Source organism: Lissotriton vulgaris, chromosome 7 (assembly GCF_964263255.1).
Source record: "Lissotriton vulgaris chromosome 7, aLisVul1.2, whole genome shotgun sequence".
Taxonomy (NCBI): domain Eukaryota; kingdom Metazoa; phylum Chordata; class Amphibia; order Caudata; family Salamandridae; genus Lissotriton; species Lissotriton vulgaris.
The window spans coordinates 638,624,986-638,647,129 of record NC_141695.1 but is presented as its reverse complement, the minus strand read 5'-3'; positions in this window follow the sequence as shown (position 1 = coordinate 638,647,129).

Genomic DNA, 22,144 nt, shown 5'->3' with positions numbered 1-22,144 from the left:
AAGCCCTAGCCACCAGCAAGTTGAACTACTGGAACACCCTCTGTGCCATAATCACCAAACAAATAACGAGAAGACTACAAACTGTCCAGAACTCTGCAGCTAGATTCACCCTCAATCTCCCTAACGTAACTAACATCACACCACACCTCTGGAAGCTCCACTGGCTCCCGATGCACAAATGTGCTAATTTCAAACTCTTCACATACACATTCAAGTCAATGTACAACTTGGGGCTCACCTGCCTGAAAAGTTGCTTCTCTTTCCATGAACCACCCAGACACCTCTGCACCAGAGGTCTCCTCCTTGCAAACACCCCACGCATACATATAACCAGGTCAGGAGGACAAGTGTTCCATTACATCATTCCTAAAGCGTGGGATGACCTCACGCTCCACATCAGAGCCTTCTACTAATTTTTTGAATTCCTCAAGAAGCTGAAGACCTGGCTTTTCAATTAACCAACCCACCATAGGCAGGACCATGCACACTCACCTGCTCAGCACCAGGATACCCTTGCAGTAGATAGAGCACTTTACAAATAACCATAATATAACATAACATCATAAAAATGTCCCTTGCATGGATTTACAGACATGCACTCCTGCCCTGAATAATTCAACCCTATTTTCACTGGTTTCCTAATTATTGGGTGCCCAGTGTTCACATTCATACTGCTGATGCCAACTTTTTGTGTGATTACTTCTGAGACCCAGAGCGTGTAGCAGGTCTTCCTATGAAAACGGGACACATTCCTATGTCCCAGGACATAATCATGGTGTGATGGTGGCAGCATATCTTTTTCTGATCTTTAGGGGGGACTGGTCCTTTTTCTGTCCTTGCAGCGTGAGATGGCTGCCAGGCTCATTTGGGTATATTTCTGCTACTGCAAAGCGACTTGATCCTGCAGTGGCTTCCTTGAGTGAATAGCGTGTGCACGGGGGGTATATGTGGCAACTGGTTGTGAGACTCCATGGTGAATGCAAGTGTTTATCCATGAAGCCAGTAGGACCCATTTTGGAAAAAAAAAATTTTTTAAATACATATATTTTTATTAGCATTTTCAGACACATAGCAAACGATATACAGTCTTGACAGGATACCACAAAATGTGAGAGTAACAGTATGACAAGAAGCCCAGGGAGACAGTACCAGCCCCCTGGACTTTCCAACAAGCCCAAACATGCTTGTTAGAAATTGACTCAAGATGAAGGCTGATGGATAGCCTTAAATAACTGGCAAAGTGTATTGCTGGCATTCCTGAGCTTTTGATGTGCTGTCAGACAACAAGGTGTGGGAGGATGGAGACCGGTCTGCTTTAGTTATGCAGCAGTGACCTGAGCACCATCTAGCCATGTAGCTAGATGGAGAGTGCGGAAGGTGGAAACATTGGTCTCACTTGTTTTGCAGAGGTAATTATTAGGGCAGAGCCAGCTTCTTTGTCCTTCCCAGAAACACTACTCACAAAGGCTAATTGTTGCCAAGTGGCAGGTCTTTAGAAGTAATTGTGCTCATTTTGTGACTCTCCGGTTTGAGACACCCTTCGTCATTACCTGCTGTGTAAACAATCACCCGAAACAAATACCGTTTCTACTCTGCAAAGCAGAGATACACTAAGAGAGCGAACAGTTTTGGACTGGACCCAGATAGCAAAATCACCAAAGCCTGTCTACAACATGACATTAAGGGGTCCATTAGGATATCAGGTGGATTGCCTCTGCCGGGGTGGCGGTGGCCACCGCCACCCTGGCAGAGGCAATCCGCCTGACAACCACTCTCGTTTTTCCCCTCCACGAGATTAGGAAGGCGGAGGGGACAGCAGCGGACGGAAAGACCGTCCGCCACTTTACCGCTGCGGTCGCCTTGCGACCGCGGCGGTAATAGATGAATATGGTGGCGGTGTCCAATGGACACCGCCAGCCATATTACGATGGCAAAATGTGTGGGCCTTTCCGCGGTGGCAGGCATGCGGAGATTGCTGCAGGGGCCCCCTGCAGGGCCCCCAGGTTGGCGCCACTGTCGGGGGGCACATGGTGGGTACCCATGGTACCCCCCACATGTACATGTGCTAAGCGGCAGGCACCGCGCTGTGCCTGCCGCTTTGCACGTGTGAATGCATCAACTTATGTTTTACATTGTGGCGTGCGGTGCAGAGAGCACTGCCCGCCACAATGTAAAACATAAAGGATGTGCCCGCCACTCTGGCGGGCACATCCTAATACAGACAACGGGACCCCCGCCCTTATGGCGGGCAGTCCCGATCTATGTTAGGGTGGCGGGCGGACAAAGTCCGCCCGCCATCCTAATGGGCCCCTAAATGTGGGAGTGAAGCTTCTCCACTTGGTCTCAGATTTCTCACTGACTGAATAGGTTGTACTTCTTGGTACACCAGAAGATATCCATAGATCTAGGCCTATTGTCATTGACCACCAGTCTCCCTGAGGTAAGGGGAACTGCAGGAGAAGCTGTGGGGCTACCTTCGTACGGAAGCCTTGTTGGTCTCCTGAGAGAAAGGTGTGAAAGATACCTCTGCAGGAGTAGACTCTACACAGGAGCGCAGCTGCTGTGCCCCAGTTGTTATGTTCCATATAGGTACCCCAATATAAGCTCAGGTAGTCACCTAACCTTTCACCTATATTCTCCCCTACCATTACACTGCATAACAGTTCATAGTACTGAGCTTTTACCTAGCTACGGTAATGTCCAGAGATGACACAGCTTTTTCTCGGAAAAGCTTAAGCCGCCTTCATTATGTATGAAGATTCTTAAAATGACAGCAGTACAGTAGGGCTACCATCTCCTGCGTAATAATTATGTATAAGGATCATTCCTTCCGTCATCCCAATACGACATGACACAGTGAGGTATATCCCCAGGGGGTATCGCTTTGGCTATTTATACACCATCTCTTGCTTAGGTAGTGAGAGGAGAAAAGGACTTCCCTGCTGACACACTGACGCGAGACGCTGAGGCTCCTGTACGCAGACACCCCAGCTCGCAGTGGTCTGACATCCCTTGCGGGGTGTACATTTCGAGACCAAGACGGGGGTCCCACAGTCTCTCACTTGATAATGGGGTTGACTTTATTCTAGAGGGATTCTTGGCTTCTACACCTACATACATGCTTGGTACACTCAGGTACATCTAGTTAGGGTTGCATCGTAGGAGTACGCATTTTACTACTGTCTACTGCTAATACTACAATGTGCACACCTATTTTACAGTAGAATGACACCGGTTCAATAAATGCTTATTGAAAAACGTCCACACCATTTATTCTGTGTATCTCTCTGAGACAAAGTGAGCACAAGTGACTGAGCGACAAGTAGCAATGTTTCCACTATTCTTAGGTATCAGGGTTGTCATGTTCGATAGTTGCCAAGAACTATTCTATCCTTGGTAAGAGGGGTGTTTAGTGGCTAGCTGTTATACAGGTTAACATACTCGGTAGTGGTGTATAGAATCAGTCTGACACCAATCCAACAATGTATGTTGTCTAAACACGCAGATCCTGTATAACTTTATAGGAACTACACAACACAGTGAAAGTATTTTAAGACTGTTAGTGCTCTAAAGAAACCAAACACAGACATGCATCACTCTGCAGAACTCCATAATGTATACATACTTCTGCTGGTTGTTATTTGTGGATCACTGACATAATATCGAGGGACAAAATATAGACTACCCAAAATATCAATGCCAAAATATCAACAGACAAAATATCGAAGTCCTATCTACAAACAGGTAAGTACAAAAATATGTACTTTGTGAAAATATCAAAATTATTAAAATTAATGTAAAATTCAGATAATATTAAAAATAAATAACTAAAATATACTTTAAAATACTTAAATAACCTTAAAATTATTAAATAATTAAATTAAGTTATTAAGAAAATACAATTTTATTTGTTAAAACATATATATATATTATCATAATATTATAAAAGAATATACAATTTTATTACCGTAGGATAGCGGGAGTGTTAAAATTACTATTCCCACTCCAATGAATGCAACAGTAGGGAAAGTGTTGGATAGCGTAGGGGTAAAAATTACTATTCCCACTCAAAAGAGTGCAACAGTAGGGAAAGCGTTGGATAGGGTAGGGGTAAAAATTACTATTCCCACTCCAAAGAGTGCAACAGTAGGGAAAGCGTTGGATAACGTAGCGGTAAAAATTACTATTCCCACTCCAAATAGTGCAACAGTAGGGAAAGCGTTGGATAGCGTAGGGGTAAAAATTACTATTCCCACTCCAGTGGGTGCAACAGTAGGGAAAGCATTGGATAGCGTAGGGGTAAAAATTACTATTCCCACTCCAGTGAGTGCAACTGTAGGGAAAGCGTTGGATAGCGTAGGGGTAAAAATTACTATTCCGACTCCAGAGAGTGAAACAGCAGGGAAAGTAAATACTTCATATATTATTTAAAAAAATATATATTTATATAATTTTTTTATTTAAAAGTAATTACCAATTTAATATAATATAATAATTAATCAATTAAAATTACAAAATAAAATTAATTATTAGAATTACTTACCTATTAATACAAATTAATATTCCCACTCCAAATAGTGCAACAGTAGGGAAAGCGTTGGATAGCGTAGGGGTAAAAATTACAATTCCCACTCCAGTGGGTGCAACAGTAGGGAAAGCATTGGATAGCATAGGGGTAAAAATTACTATTCCCACTCCAGTGAGTGCAACAGTAGGGAAAGCCTTGGATAGCGTAGGGGTAACAATTACTATGCCCACTACAGAGAGTGAAACAGTAGGGAAAGTAAATACTTCATATATTATTTAAAAAAAAATATATTAATATAAAACATTTTTTATTTAAAAGTAGTTACCAATTTAATATAATATAATAATTAATCAATTAAAATTACAAAATAAAATTAATTATTAGAATTACTTACCTATTAATACAAATTAATATTCCCACTCCAAATAGTGCAACAGTAGGGAAAGCGTTGGATAGCGTAGGGGTAAAAATTACTATTCCCACTCCAGTGGGTGCAACAGTAGGGAAAGCATTGGATAGCGTAGGGGTAAAAATTACTATTCCCACTCCAGTGAGTGCAACAGTAGGGAAAGCGTTGGATAGCGTAGGGGTACAAATTACTATTCCCACTCCAGAGAGTGAAACAGTAGGGAAAGTAAATACTTCATATATTATTTAAAAAAATATATATTAATATAATTTTTTTTTATTTAAAAGTAATTAACAATTTATTTTAATATAATAATTAATCAATTAAAATTACAAAATAAAATTAAGTATTAGAATTACTTACCTATTCATACAAATGAATTACAAATTAACAATTAATTAATTAACAATTAAAAATTAATTCAAATTAAATACAATTAAATAAATTACATTATTTAATTAATTATAATTAAATTACTTCCCACCTTATTCCCCTATAAACCCACAACCCGCTACAGAAAATACATTTGTAAAATTTACATAATTATCAATTAATCAATTAATTAAAATTAATTGCCAATTAAAATGTAATTAATTACCAAATATAAATTAATTAACAATTAATTAAAAATAAATACCAATAAATACATTTACATATTTATTTAAATATAATTAAATTACTTCCCACCCTATTCCCCTATAAACCCACAACCTGCTACAGAATTAAATTACGCAAAAATTACAAAACATAAAATTCATTAATTCAAATAAATTATAACATAAATACAAACTTTTCACACATATAATAACATAAAAAACACTATAAAAATTCGATAATATTAAAAATTCGATAATTTTAATAACCTATATTATATACTTCGATATTTTAACTTTCTATATTTTTAACATTCAATATTACATTACTTACCTTACAAACGATATTTTTGATGACTATATTCTGTCCATTCGATATTTCGTCCATTTTATAATTTTAACTCGATATTATGTCCATTCGATATTTTCTACTCGATATTTTGACTGTCTACCGTTATTTGTACCTCTGACGGTCATAGGGGGACAAGGTGGATTTTTTGAATGGGAAAGAATCAACACAAGATCTCCACCTCTATAGGCCCTTGGTAAGCAGAGTCAGAAGGACATCTTTATGACTCCTGACATGCTTCCTTCTGTGAGCTGGCTCCACTTACCTTTAAAAAGCACAGGCCTGCCCTGTTTTCTCTTATTTTCTCTGTGGAGAAGTCTTCGGCTGTATGGCAGTCTAAGGTTATCTGTGCAACAGCTTCATCTTGCTTTTTATTCTCTTCATGAACTGATGAGGAGAGTTCTTAGGCCTTTAGCTATGTTTAGAGTTTTTGATCCGCAGAGTTTCCCTGACCTTTGCCGTGTTTTTTGGGATTCACTTGTATTTGATGCCAGATGGTTTCATTTAAAGATGTGACAATGTCTGCTCTCTCCTCAAAGGTAAGGATTGTGAGGAGTAGCAGGGTTGCAGTCAGTGATGGGCACTCTGGTACTGCCAGATGGGCTGGCTTAAAAGGGCCAGTGTATGGGCTGTTTTTAATACAGTTACTGCCCACTAAAGCAAAATATTAGCCTATACACATGCCCTATAAAGCTGGCTCACCTGGCAGTGCCAGAGTGCCCTGCAGGACAGTCCAATACTGGTTGTACGCATAATATTTCAGTTTCCTGGTGTCATATTCTCAAAGATTCTTATTTTTCCTAATTATAGTATTGGATTGCATCTATCCACTGCTAATGGGTGGTCTGTGTCTCTGACCAGCTCAGCTCTGAATAGGTATCTTACTCAGTAAAGTCCCAGTAAGGAGTAAGGTCAGGACTGCAAATTCCATAATACAAGATAAGGCAGCTAGCGGTCACCGCAAATGTCTAAGAAAAAGTGCTCCACTAGGCAAAATGCTACTCTGTCCGGACCGCTTAAAAAATCCTTGCAACGTTTCTGGGTCAGGCGTAACTGTCTTAAGGTGCTGATGTGGATGTTACTCTTGATACTCGACCCGTCGGATTAAAGGGGAACTTTAGTCTCCCTCTACACAGGACCGTAGCCATGGGATGGCGGTGCGGGGGGAATACAGTGGGTCGGGGGCGGTAGGTGATGAATTTGAGGGCCAGGCCAGCCCATAATAATCTTTGGCCTTCTCAAATGACCAAGGCATCTGACACAGGTGCGGGAGTTCAGAAAGTAAGTGAGCAATAAAAATGCCTTTAAATTATGTTTTTATCTTGTTACGTTAGCAGTGTGTTCTAAGGCAGGTTAAATGTCAGGCTATGTCTTCTGACAAATTGCTGCTTATGGAGATGTTGTTTACTTTTCTTCCTTTGACTGCAAAGGTGGAGGATTTTTAAAAGTGGAATAGGTGACCTTCTCTCTGTGGTACAGAGAAAGCAACTTGAATTAGGCAGCAGGAGAGGCATAACTTTTGCAGCCATGTTGACGAAATTATGTGGTAAGAATGATCAAATTGTGCAGCTTAATGTGGCAATTTTTTTAATAGTATCACTTCATTATTTTGACATGTTTACACATTAGCACCATATGGGCAAAGGTTTCATTTCGTTAGTACCTGTTCCATATCCAAATACAGCTGTAAGTTTCTGAAAGATGACCAGTCCACCTTTTGAAAGGACCTTCTCCTGCACAGCAACACATGTTGCAGCATTTTTAATAACTATAGATCTGTTGGAGCTAAAAACAAAGGGCCTCATGTATGAAAAGGGACGCATCGCTGCGTGAAAACAGCGATGCGTCACTTTTCTTTGCGCCCTCCTTGCGACACCAACGATGCGTCATATTTACAGTATGACGCATCATGTCGCAAGGAGTTACAGATACGTCAGTATTTCTGACGTATCTGTAGGAGCAAAAGTGACGCATTGCTGGAGTGTGTCACAAAAGTGACGCAACTCCAGCAATGTGTCCTTTCACATGGGGCAAGCCCCATGTGAAAGTGCACGCGTCAGTCTTACGCCTGCTGTGAGGCAGGCGTAAGATTTTGACGCATTTGAGTCCTAGAAGTGGCGCAGTGAAATCTCATAGATTTCACTGCGTCACTTCCATGACCCTTTCTTACATCAATACGCCCCCTTGCATACATTATACCTGGCACAGGTATAATGTGGCGCAGGGGTTTACAAAGTGACGCATCTACCTAGATGCGTCACTTTGTAAATACGGTGCAACAAGACACATTTTTCACGCCACCGGTGCATCACAAAAAGTGACGCTCCGGCGGCGTAAAAGTGACGCACTGCCTCATAAATGAGGCCCAAAATGTGTTAAAAATATGCAGCAGATGATGGATTATGAAGCAAATACAGGACAATCATAATTATGTGAAAAACGCAGGGTCTGCAGAATCACATAATTCCAGTGACCATGCACACAGTGTGTGAGAAAAGAAATACTGTTTGATGTCAATTTGTTGTGTGTGGCTAGAAGGGTGTTGTCTTTGTTTTGTGATCCAATGTAGGAGTTGTTTTTATGTTGTGTGTGATGACCACTGAGGTGTGGTTATCATGTCATGGGACACAGTGCTTAGCAGTATGGTGGATAATGAAGTGTGAGAGACACAGACATGCAGTTTATGTTTTTTCAGTAAGCTGACAGCTTTTAACAGCTCTGTGGGTCCCATTGTGGTATTTCTTATGATTATAGTCTGCATAGCGGTTTACTGCACTAGGTTGTCCAATCAGGAATTTTGGGTCAAATTGACTTCCATTTCACCCAACGCAGCAAGACAACTTGCTCTACTGTGTTGTGTGAAAGGCAGACCTCATAAATATGCCACATTTACATATTCTCCTAGTGCTGGCACACGTGTGCTGCCTAGTGCCAATACAGGCACCCTTGCGCCATGGTGCGAGGGTGCTTGCATTACAGCCAAAGTTGTTTTTGTGCAGGGAGGGACAGTTTCCTGCACAAAAAACAATCCGTAGAGGAATATTATTTTTTCTATGTGTGCTTCTCAATGCAGCACACATAGAATGAGGAAGTAACTAGGTGAAATAAATATGTTTTCCTTGTTATACCTCACTGGGGATGGTGTAGCATTTTGACCTATTCCCAGATGTACTAGCTGTAGTAAATTGGGATTGTGCCATATTCCATGGGTGGATGCATGAGAACACCTATGCTCCACACAAGGATCGTCTTCCCAATACAAGGTAACCCAAGCGAGCGACATGCACAGTGTGTGACATATCTCTTCTGTTATTCATGCCGACTCATTTTGTGAGTGGTGGCTGGTTTACTGGCTGCTTAGTAATAATGATGAGCAACCCTCGTAGCATATATGCTTAATTGAATGTAAGAGGTGCAAGTTACAGTTGGCTGCTGACCGCTGGTATTAGTATTAGTGTGAGCAGTATTGTTGTGTATGAACTTACTTAACAATATAATAACTCAGCGAAGCACAGGCTAGCACTCCTTAACTTATCTGCTTATCAAAAGTTGTTTGCTGGTTGGATTGTTTCTAATCTGTGGATTGTAAGTTAAAGATTGAGCTTGAGGGTGCTACTGTTTTTGCAGGTCCTGTTGACGGGATGTGTGGTGGTGTAGTTGTCTTGGAAACAGCCGTGTTTTCAACTGTCTTCTGAGATGTATAGGCTCTTGGATGCTTTGAATGCTGGCTGGTAGTGTGTTACAGAGCTTCCTCGCTGGTATTGAGAAAGCAGTGCCTCCTACGGATTTCTTATGGTAAGGTGATAAGTGGTGCAAGTCTGGAGTGCAGTGTCCTGGTTTTTTGTATTGCTTGAATTTAACTTATAGGCATAGCGGTCCTTTTCCTGGGTGCTCAGTGAATGATGCAAAGTGACTTGAATATTGCCCTTCTTGCTATAGGTAGCCAGTGGAGTGATTGCAAGACTGAAGTCGTGTGTTCTCTTGGCTGAAGGCAAAGAGGAAATCTTGCAGCACTATTTTGGATGAGTTGCATTTTGTGTATTATGAATGCTGGTGTGCCATGGTATAGGCTGCTGGCATAGTCACGTTTGGAGAATAAAAGTGTGAGGATGGCTTGCAGTTTCTGTTTGTATCCAAGGTATGGGAGAATGCCACATAGCATTTTCTTTGTGTGGAAAGCACTCTGTTTTACATAGTTAACATGTGGTATCAAATTTAGGTGTGAATCCATGGTTATCCATGTGTTTCTGACTTTTCCTGATATTGTTAAAGGGCCCTAATGTTCCTTGGGCCAAATGTTGGTAGGCTGGTATTTTTACTCTGCGTCTAGATCCCCCTTCCGGGGTGATTTTTTCGCAATATTATCAGTTCATTTTTTATCTGTTGTTGACTGAGATATTCAAGGCTTATAAAACTAAACATTTTGCGCATAAATCTGACAAGCACTCACAATGAAATCATTTTAAAAACATAGCTCCTACTCAAATACTCCCATCCACAATCGTCTTTGCATTTCTGAATAAAAGAGTGTGTATTTTTGTTTAGTAGAGTAGCTCAGTTTCTGTTAACAGCAAAAACCTAGATGAATTGTTAGAGGGACTGGTAGCTGGGTTAGGTGAGCCTTTCCTTGTGAAACAAATCTAATTATCAATGTACAATATGTCTGTAGTTGAAAATGTGCATGTTTGTAACACTACTAAAAACACGCGTACCCTGTGGCTGATTTAAAAAAGGTCCACAATCCTCTCAGGGCCTGCACATGACAGGCAAACTTTGAACACTGGCCAAAAAGTGCACATATTGAGAATTATGAACTAATGTTTGTGTTTTTATCTGAGACTCATTGTGCCCCACAAGCTGAATTAGAATCTAGTAAAGTATATAAGATTGCTTGGATTTTTCTCAGCCACTGGCAATCCCAATCCATTGTTATTTTGCCCACCATGCCACCTCAGTTTGGACCCAGCCATATACAGATCAGTCTGGAACATGCTCCTATAGGAACAGTCCATCCCAAACTGCCAGGCAAGTTCCTCTCTAGCACACAAGCAACCCAAGGCCAGTTTCACCCTAGTTAGGGCTCATCAGCCAGGTGTAGCTTAGTTCCAGTACAAAACTGGTCCTGGGTTGCTTGTGTTCCAGTTCAAGGAGAGCCTGGCCTGGCCTGACAGTTCGAGCTGAGGTGACATGGTGTGCAAAATAACGATGGACTGGAATGCGGGCCAAGTGATTACCAGTGTCTGAGATTATTCAAGCATTCCAGTCATCTTTTTTTTGTTGAAAAAAGTTCTTCCAAGCACTCAAAGTCTATATTAGTAATAAATGGAAGTCCTCCAAACGTAAATTATCAGTTGAATTTAAGCATGGGCGAATTTTGTGAATCTGGCGTTCGCGAATTTGCGTATTTGCAAACTCGCAATCCGCAAAATCCGTGAATTCTCGCAAATTTGCGGATTTTTTTTGTGTTCCCAAGGGTTTCTGCCAGTTCGCAAGGGTTTTGTACCAGTTCGCAATTGCGAACTTACTTGTCGGCTCGCAACGGTCGCGACTATGTTGTTTCTACGTCTGGTTCATCATTACAGGTTCACAGCACACTCTGTTTCACCACTGCCACCCTGTTTCACCCATGCCACCCTCTGGTACATCAATGTCATCCTCTGGTTCATCACTGTAGATTATGGGGGGGGGAGCAAGCACACCTGCCCTGCTTCAACTGACATGAATTAATTTGGGGTTGATTTATTAATGTGTCACTGTTTTAAAATTCCAGTCTGGCACCTGCTTCCTTATCTGTAATTTGCTTTCTGTTGCAGTGCAATTGTTTTTTCCAGGACCTTTGTGGCCTACTTGTAGCTATTCTATGAGCCTGCTGTGAGGGTCAGAGCAGGGTCATAGAATTGTTGCAACTAGCAACTGAACTCTGGAGGGGCCCCAGTCAGGAAGCACTACAGGGAATGGTTACTAATGATGAGTTTGAACTTTTGCACCTGTGCTTTCAGTTTTGCAAAACTCGTTTTTCTGCAATTTCGTGGGATTCGCGGGGCGCGAACTTGCGCGAGATCGAATTCGGAAGCCCCGAATTTGTGCGAATATGCGATTTGTTTTTTTACGGCGTGTTAGTTTTAGCGAGCCGCTTGTACCGCAACGGCGCGAAGTTACCCTCACGGTCGTTCAAGGGCGCGGCCATCTTGTTTGCATGACGTATTTCCATTTCCGGGCACGATGTGTAATCTCGCAAAGTGTGCGGCTCGCTAGTACAATTTCGCGTGTGATCGCGAGGAAAATTTCGCGCGAACTTACCCACGCGGTCGTGAACGGGCGCGGCCATCTTGTTTCTCATTCATTGCTATGGTTCTGGGCATGCTTTTTGTATCCTCTCTGAATCTCTGCCATCCTTTGCTTGTTTGAAGTTTTTTTTAATCTATTTTACTTATTATCTATCCCTCAATTTTCTAGCTCTATATATTTCTGTTTTCTGCTACTTTTGGTTAATTTTAAACTACTTTTTAAAACTCTTTTCTTTTCTTCTTCCCTATTCTATTTCTTCTTTATTATTTAGCTTCCTTTCTGCCCAGACCATGGTAAAGGGAGCCGGGAAGCATCCCGAGAAGGGGAAGGGTCCCGGACCCCGTGCCCGGCTCCCGTGCGGGCGTTTGAGGGGGGAGCAGGTCGCACCCCGGGAGAACTTCAGCCCGGAGGAGGTGGCCGCACAAATTTTTTATGTTCAGCGCTGCCTCCCCAGGACCATCATGGCAGGCGGCAAGATCGCTAGCGGGTGCGGGATCCAGGAGCGCCGGAAACAGTGGGAGAAGGTGTGCCGGGCCATGTACCAACACTCTCGGGTCCGGCGCACCTACAACCAGGCCACCCACCGTTGGACGGATGTCCTGGACCGGGAACTCGATCTGCTCGACCTGCTCGGCCTTGAGATCCCCGGGCTTGGTGAGTAGTAGTAGCTATTTTTTTACTGCTCTGTTTTCTCCTGCTCTGTGTGTTATTATATTGCAAATTTTTGTTTTTTACCAAGAGCATTAATGCTGCTGATTACATTGTAGGTAAATTATATTTCAAGATGTTCTGTGCATTTCAGGTGCACTGCTCTCCTTCTCAGTAGCGTTGCTACTATGCTTATTTGTTTTCGATTTTGTGTTCATTTTATTGGCCTGTGAAATTATGTATGAGTGTAGTTTAAAGAACTGCGTAATGCTAGACACTAAGGGTCAGATTTTTAATTACCGGCGCATCCCTGCAAAGTAGCAGGGATGCGCCCGTAATTGTGCGCCATGCCACCACCACCCATGGTGCGCCGTATTTACAATGCGGAGAACCATGGGCCCAAAACGCCACCAAAGCGTTACGCATCTGTGCCGTAAAGGCAGCGCATTGCTGGAGTTGCGTCGCAACGATGGCGCAGCTCCAGCAATGCTCTGGGGTGCCCTCTCTCCCCAATGCTGCGTCAAGCCGTACGTCTGCTTCAAGCAGGCGCAGGGTTTGAGTCACGCATCATTGTCCTCAAAGTGACTGATTGAAATCTTGTAGATTTCCCTCAGCCACTTTTAGGATGCGTTCCTGTGCAGGAACACCATCCCTTGCACCGGAACGCCCCCTGAAGGCGCAGGGCTTTACAACGTGATGCATCTCCCATATGTGTCACGTTGTTAATATACGCCGCACCATGGCGCCTCTTTTGTTCTGCCGCTGCGTCACAAAAGTTACGCAACAATGGAGCAAAAGAGACGCAAGGGGCTTCTAAATCAGCCCCTACAGACTCAAGTCCAGTCCTTCCTTTGTACACATGGCGATAAGAAGAAATAGTGGTGGTGGATTGATAGTTTGAGTATTTTAATGACTGGTTAATGTAGTAGGAAACTTTTTAGTGTTGTTGCTGATCTGCAATCACGATGGACTTTGTCTGTCACTTCGCGTGCTGCGGACTGCTGCCTGCCAGTCCTAGGCGAACCTTTTTAGTAGTGTGTTTAGTGAGTTACATAAGAACTTTCCAAGTCGACGGTCCGCAAATCAACCAATACTAATAACATAGTAGACCAAATAGATCGGTCAATATATCCTGTGGAATAGTTGTCTATTTGCTATTTCGCCAAAATATTTTGTTATTGTTCTTTTGAAATGTTTGATTTGGTTGACAAATATCATCCATGTTTTCTGGTCTTTCTTTCTTTCATGTTGTACATCAGCTCCCCCCAGGGGCAAGAGGGCATTGGAGGAGGCTGCTGCTGCTGCTGCTACTGAACAGGATCGGTCAGGCGAGGGCTCCTTTGCTGGCCCCGGTAAGTTTTAATTTTAATATAGAGTACCTATTTTTTCCTAGCGTTCCTCATTCGATTTTTTCTAAATCGTCTTTGATCTTCTTGTAGACTGTATCTAAATTATTATCCTGCCTCTACTATGACTCCCCATTGTATTACTAGATTATTCTTATTAGTCTGTCTGTGTAGCTAACTAAGATAGCACATTTGGCAATTCCATTGGACTCCCATTCTAGTCAGCAATAGCTCTATGCACTGAGTGTAGTCCTCTGGGATTGTCCATAATGTCTTTTCAAGTCTTATAAATGTTTATGCTTTGACAATTGCCAACAATAAAAAGGTGAATGACCACCAAGAAAGAATAAGATACTACTTTACTTTTGGTTTGGATAGGAGGACAATCCATTCTACTACTGTTGCAGGGACAAATCTGCACAAACAGAACTATGGACACTAAATAATGCATTGCTTAGCTTATCAATTATAATAGGCGCTGTTAGACTTTCCACATACCTCAGTGATAACAGACTTTGTAGTTGAACCCCCAATCTCCTTACTGACTAGATAGTGTGGCAGAGTCATTTAGCTCCCAAAGTCACCGATGATTGATCCCCAATGATGATTATCCAACGCAGGACAAGAGAACGGAGTCAGAGTCAAGAAGTGTCAGAGGCACGGACTCATGCTTACAAAAATTGCAAAACCTTTAGCTCAGCCACTCTAGTCTGGAGGAGCAAAAACCACAGAGTCTATTTAAGTTTAAAAGCTTTATTAAAAGTAAACACATTTATTAAAATCAAGTTTGTCATAAAACTAAACGTTTAACTGAAAATGGAAAAGTGCTTAGTGCTGACGATTAATTGAACACATTTCTTGTGGTCGAGCCAAGCTCTCACCTGGTTTGAACTGGATCTTGCTTGTGTTCTTAGAAGTCAAGCTTCTGTCTGTTAGGAGAAAAAGTGGTGCGTGTTAAAAATAAAAAGCAAGCATTCATCAGTTGTGCCAAAAAGTGCAGCAAGACAACAGCCTTCCCTGGGAAAAGGGACATTTTTACTTTAGAGTAGACAGTCACAAATTATTACATTGTTTTCTGTTTTTTTTACATTTCTTTATTCCTAGACCAAATATTATATAGTAGTGAGTGGTGTATTCTAACATTCTTAAATGTACTTTGTAGGTGGAACATCTGGTGCTGGGCCCAGCGCGGAGGTGGAGGAGGAAAGTTCTGGGGAGGAGGCGGTACAAGTGCCGGACGACACCAATGTGCCTGTGAGGGTTCACACGGTGGTGGCGGGCAGAGGTAAGATATATATTCCTTACTTATTGAGATTGAAGACTGCAGAGTGTGCTTTCTGCACAGGTGTACTATAAATCAACCAGGTAGTAGCCTCCTCTAAATGTACTTTGACTTAGCTGTGAAGTTTTTGGCGAGAAGAATCCCAATCAGATCTGAGATGAACTTGATGGATGGGATGAACGAAAAGCGAAAGAAGGGTGTAAGTAAGTGTGGAAGGACGAGAAATTTAATGATGACTGGCAAAGAAGAATGATGTGTGTTTGCTTGGTCCCGAGGTGGCTGGGAAGGAAAGAATATGGTATGGTGCATGGCTGGGTGAATGATGAAGCAAGGATGGGTGGAAGGAGAACAGCCTGGGTGGGGGAAACAGAAACTGTATGTGTGCATATACTTTGAATGGATGGATGCCTGGATCATGGTACTATCTGACTCTTAGATAGCATATGTGTATCTAGAGAGAGTAGACGGTCACTGGATGAACTAAGTGTTACTTTGAAGAGCATGTAACACCGCACCCGCACGTCCATTCCAGTGTAGGAAAGGCAAGGAAAAGAAGTTGTATTTTGTCCAAATACTACCATGAATAGTAGCAGTAGTTTGTATTGCAACTGCAAGCACAGCATATATCCGGTTATTACGGTGGACACTCCGTACCTCTCTTAATAAGTTTAGTTTAGTAGTAGTACGTCATTCATGTGTGGGTGTATCACTGTTCACTCAATTAAAAGCAAAGCACCTAAAGTCATCCCATATGTAATCAAATACATCCCATGTGAAGTGATAGATAATCAGATTATTTAGCTTCTTTAATTTCCTTTTCTAGTACTCATTTGCGCTGTAGGGTAAAAGTTAAATTAATTAAGCAGTAGCCCTTTTAACAGAGTATTCTCAGTGCCACCCGTAATAGAAAAGTAAGAGCTTCACCACCTGCATGTACTGGACCGGTACAGTAACTCAAGTCTGTCTCACTCATCATGGTGTGCGTCTGTTTTTCTCGGGTGCAAGTTCACTGCGCTGGCATTATGCCGGCTTGCATAAGATAACGTACCAATTTTCCTAAACAAGAGAGAAGAAGAAGAATAAGACTGGTGTACTGTCATAGTCGACTGTAATGGAAGTCCATAGTGCTCGTAGAATTTGTTCCTTAAACTCCCACTAATGTTAGAGCAAGGATGACGAAGTGGAAGGTTAGATAGATACTGGCCTCAATAGTTATGTACTGAGCTTTCAAGTTGCTAGTTGTACTGTGACACAACTTTCTGCTCAATCATTTTGTGTTAATCTTAAGGAGCATTGTTTATAGACTATGTCTTTCTTTCATCATATATTTGCTCCTTCCAAATCAAAGAAACCAACAAGCAAGGAGCTGGCTCGAATGGCCCGGCAACGGAGGCTGGATGCCACTGTCGCCGAATATCGGCGGCTGGTGGCCCTGGAGGAGGAGGACATGCAGTCTACTGGTACATCCACTGGGACAGCTGCATCCTCCTCCGTGCCCCAATGGGCTGCCAGCCAGCACAGTGCTCCAGCGGTACGGAGCCGGGCTACCAAAGCCAACCGCCACCGCCGAGCAGCAAAGACAGCAGCTGCCCCCCACAGGAGTTGCAAGGCATGCCAGCACCGCTTATGCCTCAGAGTGTCCTACCTGGAGCAGGAGGTCCTAACATATAAGACCTTGGTGGAGGGCCTCCGCTCCGACCATGCCACCCTCCGCAAGGAGTATGATGCCCTGGCCGCTAAAGTGAACAGTATCTTGCCGTAGTGTCCCTTGCCCCTTTTTTAGAGACTTTTGCGGGGTGGGAATTGGGAGTTGGGTTGTTTTTGGGACTTTTGAAGGACAATCGTTGGGGTTAGGGAAGGTCTTGCGGGAGATTATTTTGTTAGGGCTACACAAATATACTTTTTGAAACTTTATCTGAGTATACCTGTTTTTTACTGCTTTTGAATCTGGTGGGTAGGGATTTAACAGTAAGTTTGTTTTCCTGAAACTTAAGTCTGTGTCATTTTCTTCCTTTAAGTGTAAATGGCTAAATGTTTTCAACACTAAGTGCATCTCACAGAGTAAGTGAATTCAAGAGTCCTAGGACTTTAGTAGTACTACCGTCAATCTCTCGTCTCTCCTAATACTCCATTATACTACCTGCCATCAAACGCTTATCTTACTGAGGAAATATAAATTTTATGGTCAAGTAATGTTCCCTAGCGTGTACCCCACCGTCTCCATGTACCAGCTTAAAGTACATGTAATTTCCCTCCTGTGCCAGCTATGAAGACGCAAATACATTTGCGTCCACCGTTAACATGTCCTCTTTCAGACCCACCCTGAATGGGTTGAATATTCCGTTTCCAAGTATGCCTTGCCAACGTCTTTTTATGGTGTACTCTACACGTTTTTCAGCTCTGGCACACTAGGCCCTGAATTCTGCCATCGAGCCTTTTTTCTCTGCTTTCTGACTCTGAAAGCCTCAGCCCAGGCAGCCTCTGTACTCGTGACCTCTGTCCTACTCTCTGTGCGGCCCATGGCGCTTAGCTCAGCCTGCTGCCTGCCAAGACTGTATTCAACCTTCGAATTATCTGTTCCGCTCTTCGAAACTGCATTCCTGCCTACTAGTTTAAGTAAACATTCCCCCAGCTGAAAGGCGAAAGGCCCGGCCTCACTGTCTCCATGCAAGTAATTCATAGTCTCTGTTACCATGGAAGGCCCATGCCCCTCGCATCCCGTGCAGACACTTAGGCGCTTATACACGCACTCACAGTCAGTATAGAATAGCTTCTGCCCCAGAGACCTTTCCCTCTAGATAGTATGGTTCCCAAACATCAGATATCAGATATGATAGAAGTACGAGTTGATCTGACATGCCAGACTTCTGTCTCTTTCCGCCAGTGTAAATGTCAAGTCCCCTGCACCCGTCTGTTTCACGTCAATCATACGTCATGCAACTGCGCGCGCACCCATGCTTCAGATTTCTGCTGACATTATAAAATTCTGCTTTGTTGCCACCCACTGTGACACCTATCTGTGACGTTTCTAGTACACACCTCCATGTGCACGCCCAGTTCACGCCTTCTAATTACGTACCACCATCACGTGGATGCTGTTATCTTGTTTCTCTCAACTGTTACGCCTACTGCATAGGTTTCTATAATGCAAGTCAAGTATATAAGCTATGTATTGTCAATAAAATATTGCTCTATCCCTTCCTGAACCCCTGTGGTTGCAGGAACATGATATCCAGGTCATGACCATTCCTTTTTAAGGAATAAAACCCCTAAGAACTCTAACACCACGGACTCTGCCTCTTTATTTCCGATTGAGTTATTATTGATTAAGTACTTACCTGCATAGAAATTAAGACGGTAAATCAAATATTTACCACAGAATTTTGGCGCCCGAATAGGGACCCCTCCCCCACCCCACGCGCCGGTTGGTGCGTTGCAAGCTCTGTCCCCTGCCATCAGTTAGACGGAAACTACGCGTACTGGCAGGATTTCCTGTATCTCCCTCTGGCCCACGGAGGTGACGAAGACTGCGATCAGCACCCAGACGAGGCGGTGAGGAGTGCGGAGGATCCCGACCAGAGCCTAGCCGAAAGAAGCAAGGTCCGAGGTGTCAAGAGGCCCACCAGTTTCCGAAGTATCCACGTGTCGAGTCGAGTCGAGTCCAGTCCAGTCCAGTCGAGTTTTCCGAGGCCTTCAGTTTCCGTGCTTCCCGGTGAGTACCATTGCTGGGACGTATCAAGACGGGTTTGGGTACACAAACACGGTCTGCACTGTTTTAGACAGTGTATCTGTACTGTTTAGCAGTATATCCGTTATTTCAAGTTTTTGCACTGTCTTTAGACAGTGTATCTGTACTGTTTAGCAGTACATCCGATATAGGGGGTAGTCATATATGTTTCAAATGTTTTCCATGTGATAAATGTCGTGGTATGAGTGTGACTGTTTTTAATGTGCATTATTGTGTTCTTGTGTAATTAGCTGTATTCAGTATTAAGTAGCAAGGATTGAGCATTCAGTATTAAGTAAACAAGATGCCGTTTTTCAACAAGTTAAAACAGATAGGAACTAGGAAAGGGATACTAGAGGAAGAAAATCCTATCCCCCCTAGAGACACTCCTGGAAATTTTATGTACCACAAGCATGGCTTAGATGCCATATTGTACCTAGATTTATGGGCGGATTATACTAAGCATCTAGACGAAAGACATAGATGGCCTGTTACCGGAACATGGGATGCCGAGTGCATCATGAAAGTAGAAGAAGCACTATGGAAAAAGAAAGCCAGACAATCTCAGAAAGACGCCATAGAATTTTGGCGTAAAGAATCACATAAGCGTGCTGAAAAAGCACTCCGTAGAGAAGACAGACTTAAAGAATCAGATAAGGCCCAAGAAAACGAATTAGTTACTGAAGGGATCCGAGTAAAATCAGAGCAAATAGACCGTGCCCGAAATAATCTCGTAAATAGCATGTATCTAGTGGCCGAGGGTTCGCCTGAAGCCACTTCAGAAATACCGAAAAATCTGCCGTCACCATTGATTCCAACTAAAGTAAATCACAGAACTACTAGAGACATATTCCTGAATTCCTATCTAGAGGATGTAGCACCCGCTTACACCAATCCACGTGCCCACGTCCCGCCTGCTGACGGTGACGGGGGTGGCAACCCGCCTCCAGACCATATCCCACCGTTACTGCAATCAGGTTATCCCGTCCGACAGCCTGTCGTTCCTGTACCTCCACCACTTCCCGCACCTAAGATTGACATACCGAAACCTGATCCTACTAAAAGACAAGTTCAAGTACACATACAGACACCACAGAGAGATAATGTCCAAGCTTCCGCCACAGGAGGTGCGACCGGGGGTTACCGGACCCCACCAGCAACACACAGATTACACCTTAGGGACATACAGAATCCGTTCACGTTCCAATCACCCCGTCTCGACATGCTCAAAGAACCGCTTCCAGTTTGCAGATACGATCCAGTACCCGGCAAAGACGATAGGATGTTGATAGCATCACTACGATTGCGACAAGCTACAGATTACCTAATATTGTTCTCAGGAATGAAAGAACACTTAGATAGAATATACCATTTTGTCCAGACTGGGGAAGACCCTGAAAGTATTAAAGAGGCCATGGCACATCAGAAAGTTGACACTCAAGCATATATATTACGTTTTTTCATAAATTGTCTAATAAGAGAACGAGACAGGCCTGAGACAGAACAGGATGAAATAGAGGCACTCAACAAGTGGGGTCAAAATATATCCGAAGGAAAACATGATAAAGGGGGTTCCATAGCCAGTATGTACAAAAGAATAAGAAAAGCAGTGATAGAAATACACGAAAAAGAGAAAGAAAAAGCTTCCTCCGAGGAGGAGGAAGAATCTGAAGAACAAGAAAAGACTACAGACATGATAGCGTATGTAGGTAAGGGAACTTACCTTAGGAAAGGTATTCGTCCGGAAAGCAAGAGAGTTTTTCTCTCTGGCATAACAAAACCGAATTCTCCGGAACATCAGTTCCAAGAGACTGATAAAAGGCTTCGAGAACGAATGGGGTACCATGTACTCAATTCTATGGATGAACAAGAACTAGCCCGGTCAGCAGTACTATGGGCCGATAATCCGAACATATATAATGATGACACAGTAGCACAGACATTCCTGAACCTCTCCCCAGACGAACAGAAATTAGCAGGTGTATACATGATTCAGCACCTCCTCACGTTATACAGAAACCAACATTCTGATCCAGGTCCCTTACACGATACATTAGAAGCATTACTCATGGACAGATGGAGAGGTTTAAGTACCAAGTTAATACAAATAATTCTAGAACAACGACATAGATATAACGCTTTCTTAAGTACAGAATATGTTCCCGCTCCGCCCCCAGAAAGAAAAATGTATCATATGGAGCGTCTGAGCCTAGCCGAAAGAAGCAAGGTCCGAGGTGTCAAGAGGCCCACCAGTTTCCGAAGTATCCACGTGTCGAGTCGAGTCGAGTCCAGTCCAGTCCAGTCGAGTTTTCCGAGGCCTTCAGTTTCCGTGCTTCCCGGTGAGTACCATTGCTGGGACGTATCAAGACGGGTTTGGGTACACAAACACGGTCTGCACTGTTTTAGACAGTGTATCTGTACTGTTTAGCAGTATATCCGTTATTTCAAGTTTTTGCACTGTCTTTAGACAGTGTATCTGTACTGTTTAGCAGTACATCCGATATAGGGGGTAGTCATATATGTTTCAAATGTTTTCCATGTGATAAATGTCGTGGTATGAGTGTGATTGTTTTTAATGTGCATTATTGTGTTCTTGTGTAATTAGCTGTATTCAGTATTAAGTAGCAAGGATTGAGCATTCAGTATTAAGTAAACAAGATGCCGTTTTTCAACAATTTAAAACAGATAGGAACTAGGAAAGGGATACTAGAGGAAGAAAATCCTATCCCCCCTAGAGACACTCCTGGAAATTTTATGTACCACAAGCATGGCTTAGATGCCATATTGTACCTAGATTTATGGGCCGATTATACTAAGCATCTAGACGAAAGACATAGATGGCCTGTTACCGGAACATGGGATGCCGAGTGCATCATGAAAGTAGAAGAAGCACTATGGAAAAAGAAAGCCAGACAATCTCAGAAAGACGCCATAGAATTTTGGCGTAAAGAATCACATAAGCGTGCTGAAAAAG